Here is an 8,926-nt window from a genome sequence, read left to right on the forward strand (position 1 = left end):
GTCCAGCCATCATTGTTTGAGCCTGAGCTGAAAGTCACTGTAACTATACAGCAGCAGGACAATCCACATCAAATTAACAAGTCCACCTCTGAATGATAATTTAAAAAAACAACATATTTTGTAGTTTTCTTGTCAAAGTCTGGGCTTAAGCAGGGCGTGCAGGCTCAAAAATCCTCCAAAGTGGCAAAGTTCAATCAATTCCCCAAAGAAACGAGGGCTGCAACTCCTGCACACCAGATGCAAAAGATGTAATTGGCAGTTTTTACTTCTCTCACAGGGTCGGGTTGTTTTGAATATCTTTCTCTCCCTTTTATAAATAAAAATATAATTGGAACACTGCACTTTGAGTTTGCTTACTTTATTTTTCTTTGCTATTTAAATTTGCTTTATGGTCTGAAACACCCCAGTGTGAAAAAGGAGAAGAAATCTATTAGGAGGCAAAAACCTTTTCACAGCTCTGGATGTGGAATTGGTTTTATTAACCTCAATGTAGCATCGCATTGGGACTTTTTTTTTTCTTTCTTTTTTTGCAACTTTTGCTTTTATTCACATTTGCATTTGGTTTGAGACATCTTTACTTTCATCATTAATCAGTGTTTGGTTAAATGCAACCAGAAAAAAACAACAACATTGTAAGGAAATGACGACTCTGTACTCCACAAAATAACCTTCTTGTTCATCACGCTTTCCTATAAATTTACCTGAACATCATGCTGCTGCAGTAGTTGAACAAGCAGCAATTAAAGTCTCTAAATAAATCAGACACGCACAATATCCTCGGGGATGGGATTCCTCTTTGTTCGTCTCAGTGTGCTTTCTAAACAGTCACAGTCTTAACAACTCCAAATTGGATTTAAACAAGGAAGGAAAACCCATTACTTTCCTAAAAATCCAATTAAGACTTTTTTTTGAGTGCACGTTTTGGATAATTTACCTCCACTCTAAAATATGGCTTTTGCTCTGCACAGTTTTAGATTTTCATCTTTTAAAAGAAAAAAAAAAAAAGTTCATGTCCTTGTGAGAGACGTCAAAATCAGCCCATGGTTAAAAAAAAAAAAAAAAAAAAAATCTTCTGGATCAGGACTGAAATCACCGTTGTGTGGTCAACCAGAGGTAATAATGAGTTGGACGGGGCTCTGATTGCTCCTCCGTTCCGGCCGTTTACGGCAGATGGATCCGTCCTGTCCGCCAGAAGGCGAAGAGCGCAGCCACGTACTGTGGGGAGAAGCCGCTTCACATGAGAACAGGTCATATTCTCCACACTGGTGGTAAATTACGTCTTTATTACAAATTAATCCGGCCTCATGAATATATATGGCTCCCCCCTCCCTCGAAAATGGCTTCGCAGTCTTTAATTAGCGCTTACTTGTCATTCAGCGAGTTGACACACAAACCAGTGTCATGCAGGCTAGATGAGACAATCAAATAACTGATGGCTAATTGGGGATCAATTAGGCAGATGATGGGAGCTCATATATAGTTTATGGTCTGCAAGTTTGTTCTCGTATGGGAGAAAAAAAAAAGCTAATTAATTTAAGCAGAACTGTTTTTATCTGGAAGGACAGAACTGATAGCCGTTGGCCTGATTTAGTAGGCCTGTGTGAAGCCTGTCTGTAAATTCTAACTTAGCATCTTTTTTTATATATATATATATATTATTTTTATACATTTGCTTATGTTTTCTTTGCTTACCAGGCATTTTAAGATGAAGACATCTCAGCAAAGCCAGCACAGAGGATTATTATCGTTTCCTCAGCAGCGGGTTGCATTGGCTCGACGACGACGGCAACCTCACAAAGCTGGTTAGTGCAGCCTCGTGGAAGTTTTGCACACTTATTCAGCGGCAGAAAGGCAGACGAGTGAGCTCTTTATAATCTTATTCGGCAAGCATCAGTGTGTGGCGTTGTTGGCGAGTGTTTACGGGAAAGTGGCAGCCATCAGCTTTCTTTAACAGCACGACAAAACAGAAGCGCGGCGCATGTTCCCCCCACCGACGCTTATCTCCGAGAAGGACCACATCAGCTCGTTTGTGAGATGTGGTCTGCATAATCGCATTGTGGCGCGAAAGCGAAAACTATCCCGACGACATCTGGTCAAAAAGCAGATGCAGCTCTAAAGTTGTTCCTGATAGCAGGGGTGGGGGAAAGGAGAGGAAATCAGCACAGTCCAGCTAATTTAATGTAAATTAAAAGCTGCTGATGCTTTGCTTACTTTTGTCCTGAAAAGTACATTTAAAGCACGGGCTGTTTTTATCCTCAAACAGCATGGTCGTGGTTCTTTTGATGTAATTTTGTATACCAAGCTCATTTGGAGCCATGGTTCACTGAGTTCAAGTATCCAGATCAAAATGTTTTTTTACGCTTTGAAAAGTAATTTCTCCCATCTATGGAAGCAGAAAATGAGAAAGCCGTAAGTTGTCAATTTTCAAGTGATCCCCAGACATTTAGTCTAGTTTCATGTCATTTCCTGGAGAAATCTTTTCTTTTGTAAAGTCGCAAACCTACCAAGACGTGGTTGTCGACTGAAAATGACGGGCCGAGAAAGGAAAACGTTAATCACAGACGCAGCCAGGGGACTCCATGATAATATTGCCAGTCTTCATGGAAAATTGACAATAAAAAAAGCATAAAAAAATCTTATTTGAGGTTGCCACAAGCCAGCAGTCGCATGGAAGGAAGTATGAGTTCTGGTCAGGTGAGACAAAAATGTCAGTTTTTGGTCAACAATGTAAAATGTTATTTAAGTAGAAAAAAAATACTTTAGTTTTCTCTTTCCGCTGGCCAATCACATCCTGCTTTGTGTTCATCTTCCACATACGACTGTAGATTGAGGCATAAAGTGAAAAAATGAGAATAAACTCGAAGGCCATCAGTTTGATTTGATATTTTCATCTTTCGTGCGATTGTCTTGTTCTCTATTAAAAGCAGAAATCCTTTTTTGTGATTTCAAAATACTTTAGAATTACCATGAGATAGCAAGTTTTTCAAAACATTTAAACAAAGCAAATATCGTAAGAAAAGTGGGTTATTTCAAGATAAATAAGTGTTCATCTTGGAACACTTGGAAATACATTTTCCGTTTGTTCAAATTGCTAATAAATGGGATTAAAGTGACTACTGATTACCTAGTTTTTGTTGCTACATGGCATTGTTATGATCTAAAATAGACATTAAGCCGGTCCTTAATGTGATCTGTAGGACTTTTGCGAAGTTCCTCATCAGTTTGAGTTCTGTAAATACGCCGAGCCGTCCTTTGGGACTCTTGCCTACCACTCTGATCTAAAAATAACAAACCTACAACTGTCTTCCTTTCGCTTTCTTCTGCCCTGATGTACTGCAGCAACAAGCATGTCCCAGGAGGCAGCGGTCATGTTTCTATTGCTCATTACCTGCTTGTCTTCCTAAATATCGCTCTAGCCGTGAACTTCATATCTTCTTCGTCTTGCATATCCAATCACGACAAGAATCGGCCGGGCGTGAAATTTAACAGAGCGGGCGTGTGGGTGGGTATGGTGGGAGGTAAGATTCATCTTATCGGTTTTAATCTGCCTATTCAGGAGCCTATTTTTTCTTCCTCTCACTGGAAATCAATGGACTGTTTTACAATTTGTTATAAAAGAAAAGCAGCTGTAATTGTGGAAAGTAATCTTGGTGAGATGGTGTGAAGTCAAGCTCATTTTGATTCCCTTGACTCGGAGGATAGGTTTTAGCCTATAGCCTAAAATCAAGTTTTAAAGAAACTCAAAACCTCTTGGAAAAAACAAACCTTTTTACAGCCGTGATCATGGTGATGATGCAATAAAACGAGAAATGGCGTTAAACAAGGGAGTAAAGTATGAAACACAATACGAATCGATGAAGACTACAGATGGCATAATCAGATATTTTGGAGTGAAAAAAAATTAGGCATCGCTCCCCCACTTTTAAATATTAACAGTGTTCGGATTTCTAACCAGTTAACGATGGTTCTTAAAAAAACAACACAAGAAAAAGGTTTTCCCTTTTGATGTGTCACAAACGAGCTGAAAGATGGTTTGTGACACTGAAGCAGCGAGCAAAGAAAACAGATTTAAAGAATTATGTAAAACAGGCTTCTGTACGTGAATCCATCATAACCCAAGACACAAACTCAAGTGTTATTTCCTGTCTTACATCAAAATAAGGCCCAGTTCATTAGGGTTTTTTTTTTTTTTTTGAAAATGGGAATGATTGAAAGTGGTGTTTTAGGGGACCCTAAGCTTTTTTCTTTTTGTTTTTCTCTTTTTATGAAACGGGTTCCTGAGTGTAAATCTTGTCCTTGCATATTCATGTGAACAGTAAAAGCGCTGACGTTTTAGCCCGAATGCTAACATGACCTATAACCTTAAATGCATCATACTTAACAAAAACAATGGCAGACATAACAGGTGTCGCCGTCTTGTAGTTTATTAATCTTAAAATCCAATGAGCAGAAGCTCGACTTTGTCGTCACTCCACTCAAAACACTCCATTTGTGCTTTGTTGCCTGGCATCCTTGTTTTTCTTGTTGTGTTTACTGCTAAACATGAAACATACTTCATGTTTAGCACCACTTGCAGGTCTGGAGGTGTAAAAACTCGTGTTTTGGCTGTTCTCAGTGCTTCAACGTGGAGAAAAACATTTCTCAATGCAGTTATTTTTGAAAGCTACAACCCGGTTTAGACAAGAACCTTACATTGTGAGTCTCGACTTCTCAGCTCTTGTAAAGGTCTGATAATATCCTTGGCATTATTCAGCCAAGGATGCTACAATGCTACTTATGAGGTGCCAACCCTCATAAATACAGGGGGCTCGTAATTGCTTAGACAGAAACTAGAACCCCTCTCTCTTGAGAAAAGCTTCACTTTGAGGAGAAAATAGTGGCATCTTCAGGTTTTGAGATCTCATGGAACACCTCAAGCATGCTTTAGCGGTTACACTCCAGGTGAAAATGCAATAAATAAACCACAAAGAGCACACTGTCAACAGCAGCCGCTGCGCTCAAGATCCCCCCTTAATAAGCTCAGAGTGAACAGACAACCCAGAGATCAATGAGGACAGTCTGAATGTGTTATTACATACCGTTTTTAATCCGTGTAAAGAAGCTCGCCTTTGTTTTTTCTTTTTTTATTCTCATTATTACAGTGAAAAATCAGAGCCGCTTTGAAGCCTGCAGAGGAGTGTGAGGCCCTTATTTTTTTGATGTGTTTGCAGGATATAAATGAAGCAGGAGCTCCCGCCGAGTTGCTCTTGGGCAGCCGTGTTTCTCTACCACCGGCTTCCTGGTGCTCTGCTTCGTTTCAGGCTGCCAAACTCAATACAGCTCCTGCCAGCTGCTGAAGGTGGGAACCCTGATTAGCTGTGACTCTGTCTTCCTGAGTTTAAAACACGAGCTTCACCACTGTGTCAGTATTGACGCTCGGTATTGGCGTTTAACTGCTCGTCTGCTGACTTTATTCATTCAAAACTGTTCTCGGCAGCCGCGCGGTTGTTTAACGTGCGCCGTACAGTACGAGTGGAGAGAAATTTAAAAGCTGGCCCCCGATAATTGCGCGGAGGTTACTGGTCAAGAGTCCGCACTCCGATGGAGGGCGGGGGTCACCGGAGAAGAGAGAAGTGGTTTGTGTAAAGTCTATCTATACATGTTCTGATAAATGAACTAATTACAGTGAGAATCTGCAGAGGGCAACAGACAATCAAGTCTTTAGCTTATCTGCTGTTTACAGCCACTGAGGAGGTCAAACACATGTTAGCCTGCTATCAGAGTTAATCTCCGTTTCCCTGTCAGCCTCTCTTACCTCACGGACCTCATCTTAGCAGTTTTGGCTTGTACCTGCACAGAAAGCAGGTACAAGCCACAGTGTTATTTGTAAAAAATGAAACTAGTTAGCTTTTGGGTGTCTGTCTATCCATTCATCTATCAATTATCTAAATCCTTTTGGTGTTGCCGGCAGCCTCTCAGACCAGTTTCAGGCATTTATTTTGGAGTTGATGTAATGTTCCTGTGTTTCCTCAAGTTACTGGTGACTGTCACAACACACACATGTCGCGGATGTTCTCTTCGGACCCTTTTCCTGACAAATAGCAGTGCACAATGGTAATCCTCCCGATGTTTTGCAACCGTCCTGCAAACTTGAGCTTAGCTGAATGATTCAAATGAGCAAATGCCTAGAAATTCAGACAGCTGGACTATATTTCAGACTCCTGGTCGTACTCACCCAAAAGATTATGAAGCTAGAACAGAATGAAATGAATAACGAAGTATTATCGCCTGTTCGGATGTTTGGTATTTGCGGTTTCACCTATTTGCAGATATTTTGGCGGAATGTAACTCCAAATTATTCAAAGGTAAACCGCCTGTTCACAGATTCTTTTGTAGAGGAGATCTATAATAAAGCTGATAGAATGGGGTTCTCACTTCTGTCAACCTGCTGTAAGGCAGCTGTGGCTACCATGTAGCTATCCATTGTCAATATGTGAATGGGTGAATGACTGAATGTAGTGTAGAACACTTCGGAGTCCTCGGACCTGATAAAGCGCTATTACATTTACATTTTACCTAGTTGCAATTGTATTTGACACGCTATTGGCTGGTATTTGCAAAGTAGCCAATGTAGGAGCACAATTTATTTTCCTTGGCACTGATTGGTTGTATACCCAAGAGCGGAAATAGAGAAGACCGTAGATGTTTGCTTTGTCAGTAGAGCTGATATGGTGTCCACTTTGCATATTAATTGATATTCAGTTATGTTTTTTTGGTGTTTGAACTATTAACTATGTGACTATGTTTGTTTTTAGAGGAGGGTTTCAAGTATTAACTATTAGCGGACGTTTGTGGTCACTAAATCCCTTCAATACCAAGGGTCCACTGTAACAATCCCAGCCAGGCTGTCATTTTCTTTACTTTGCAAACATTATAAGACTTTTTTTGTTTTTATGCTAAATTATTATTCTTAACACATTAAGCATATCTTTTATTTTTCTTCTCCGATAGGGATTAGTGTACAAACCTTAAAATTATGACAAACGGTTGACAAGAAATGGCTACGACTATTTAACCTCGTACATCAAAATGCAAATGATGTTCAGAATGGTCTAGGAAGTATTACCGCAAAATCGTCCATGAGAAACTCGGGGGGGCATTCACAGCAACATCCTCTCTAAGACGATAGTAGATGTTGTGCAGGAAAATTGCCTTTTCTGGCAAACAAATCTTGTGAAAATCTCCCACTTTGGCAGAATATGAGCATAGTGTGTCCCTCTTATCACCGAGAGTCAAATATTGAATGAGGGTATTTCCATCCTCTCCTCCTGTCTCTGTCGGAGCTTCTGCTATTTGCTTGACTTTATCACCGGCTGTATTGTACAACCCCTTAAATTATTTAGAGCCTGCTCAGATTTAGAGAAAAACAGGACCAAGGGAGGGGAGAGATATTGTCTTAGACAGCAACCTCTATTTTCTCTACTTCTGTCTCGCTGCACATCAGTTCAGTGTTAACCAGAGCAAAGTCTGTCCTCCTTTCTCGCTGTGTTCTTGTAGAGACTTTGTCGCCAACAAACAGATAAATTGCTGCATGAAGGCTTTAGCTTTATTCAACAGAACCACAATTAACTCACTACAGGATCCTGAAGTTCACATGCTCACCTAAAATTAACACACGACTTTCAGTTCACACACCGACTCAAACCTTTTCTTTCGAGTCAAGGTCTCGTGTTGTTGCTGCAGCGTTTGCTTTAATAGACCTGAAACAAGAAGTAACACAAGACTCAATATAATACAGAAATACAGCCATTTGTTTTGGCAGTCACTGCCAAAGAGGAATGAGCATTGCACGGACAGACACATAATGCCAGTGCCCTTAAAGGCACATCAGGGGTAAAATATGAATGTAAAATCTTCAACAAGCAGAGAGTGGTCAAAATATGTTTGTGTCTCACATTCTACAAGCCAGAGGAACATCTGGTCAAATTCTTCTAGAGAAAAAGTTAAGTCATCATCAGTTTCTATGAAACAAATCAGAAACTTTTGTAGCATTTATGTTGTATGTGATTGAGGGTAAATTTCCCACTTCGCCAATTTGTTCCCCCCCACTTCTTACCCTCTTCATACCAGTTTACACCCGCGTATCTCAACGTTTGCATGTCATTGTACTTCTCTCTGTAGTCTTTTTATTAGTGTGATTATTTGCTTTCAGCTGAAGCCTATTGCACTTTGTGCAGCAGGACAGAAAAAATTGGGAACATCCTCGTTGAAAGTCTGGTCTTAAACTGATTGAGATGATGTGGCACAACCTTAAACAGAACGTGCACGTTTGAAAACCATTGTTAAGAAAATAAATTTTAAATAAGCTAGTTGTAAAAATTTAACCATATGTTCAATATTAGATCAAATTAATGGTGTTTCAAAATAAGGAAAGTCACTTCAAATTATATCCATGGTTCAATTAGTGTAATCTCTTATGTAGGATATTTCTATTGAAACATTATACACTTAAGTTGAATTAAAATAACTTAGCTTGTAGTTCTCTCTAATTTAGAACACAGCTAGTTTCTATGTGTGTGAGTTTAACCTTTTGACCACTTTGATAAGATTTAACAGCTGGTGTAAAACAATCTGGTCCTGCCAACAGAGTAGAGCTTCCTCTTTGGACAGGGTCATAAAAACATCTGTCTTCATTCAAAAGAAAATAACACTTCTTTGATCTTAGAAACAGGTTTTTACTGGAACATAGTTAACTAGATTTAAATAAACTTAGCTAAGGACACTCTCCTAATTTGAATACAGCAGAAAAGGGAAACACGCCCTCCCTTTAAAAGTATGGGACCCGGAACTTTAACTTCAGATCGCTCCGGGGTTACCCGTGATGCTGTCACCGGGGAACGGTGCGGCGGTGAAATGGTTCCCCGTAACGTTTTGTCGTGGTGTGTGG

At 39.9% G+C, this 8,926-nt stretch overlaps 1 long non-coding RNA gene across 1 annotated transcript; it reads right to left on the reverse strand.

Moving 5' to 3' along the window:
- Positions 1–458: 458 nt before the first annotated feature.
- On the reverse strand, positions 459–2,805 carry LOC103478725 (uncharacterized). Its single transcript, XR_535836.2, has 2 exons — positions 1,693–2,805; positions 459–1,215 (listed from the first exon to the last, which is right to left on the reverse strand). It is a non-coding gene; the product is annotated as an uncharacterized LOC103478725 (long non-coding RNA).
- Positions 2,806–8,926: the final 6,121 nt, after the last annotated feature.

The sequence above is a fragment of the Poecilia reticulata genome, chromosome 2 (assembly GCF_904066995.2).
Source record: "Poecilia reticulata chromosome 2, P_reticulata-male-v2, whole genome shotgun sequence".
NCBI classification, from domain to species: domain Eukaryota; kingdom Metazoa; phylum Chordata; class Actinopteri; order Cyprinodontiformes; family Poeciliidae; genus Poecilia; species Poecilia reticulata.